This window comes from Helianthus annuus, chromosome 6, assembly GCF_002127325.2.
Source record: "Helianthus annuus cultivar XRQ/B chromosome 6, HanXRQr2.0-SUNRISE, whole genome shotgun sequence".
Taxonomy (NCBI): domain Eukaryota; kingdom Viridiplantae; phylum Streptophyta; class Magnoliopsida; order Asterales; family Asteraceae; genus Helianthus; species Helianthus annuus.
This window is the reverse complement of record NC_035438.2, coordinates 9,422,128-9,423,072: the sequence shown is the minus strand read 5'-3', so window position 1 is coordinate 9,423,072 and position 945 is coordinate 9,422,128.

Below are 945 nucleotides of genomic sequence, written 5' to 3'. Positions count from 1 at the left end.
CGGTTCAGGAAACTCGGTACCGGTACCCATTACTATTTGCTCATCTCTGACTACAGGCTTCTACCGAACAACATCATTACCATACAACCTTTTTAGTTAATTTTCTTTCGGTTATTTTTAGTGTTTTTTTTCTACATTTTCTTTTTTTACTTTTGTCATGTATTCCGTGTGCAACGCGCTCGTAGTGATTTCAAACACATATAAACACAGACTAAATAACAAAAAAAAGTTTGCCGCAATGCGGCGACGTTTTTTTAACTAGTTGAATTAAAAATTCTAGTTTTATTTTCTTAACTTCTTTAAATGACTGGATTGGTACTTTCAGTTTTGAAATAACATGAACATATGAGTAAATTAAATATTTAAAACTTTGAGCTAATAAGAATAAGAATGAGCCAAATAAATATTGAAAATTTTCAGCTAGGTATGGCACTTGAAACTGAGTATAAAAATGTATCATGAATATTTGAAATGTAAAGACTGAAAGCAGTAAATAAATATATACAGACATTCTTTTTGCGAGTTTCGAGGGTAAGAGAATCATATCAGTGTACGGTCATGCCAAAACGCTCTTGTTGTTCAATTAGTTAACATTAAGATAAGCATCCTATAACGATTGTCGGTATTGTTGTCCACTTAAGCTCAACTTATCAGATGTAATCATGGCGAGGGGATACGTTAAGGTATGATTTATACTTACCGACCGGTGTTCATCCACATCACGACACATTCCCGTATTAAGGTTATCTTTCGAGCTCATCGAAGGATACAAACAATCCTTCGATGACATCCTTCGACACAACAAACTCACAAACTATGTGTTAACTGTTTGGCCAAGTCAAACCAGGAGGATGGTTGACTTGGTCAAACTTACATTGAAACACACATATTAACAAACCTAAGACGTAACCCAGACTAACAAGAGACATCGTTTTGTATTATGAC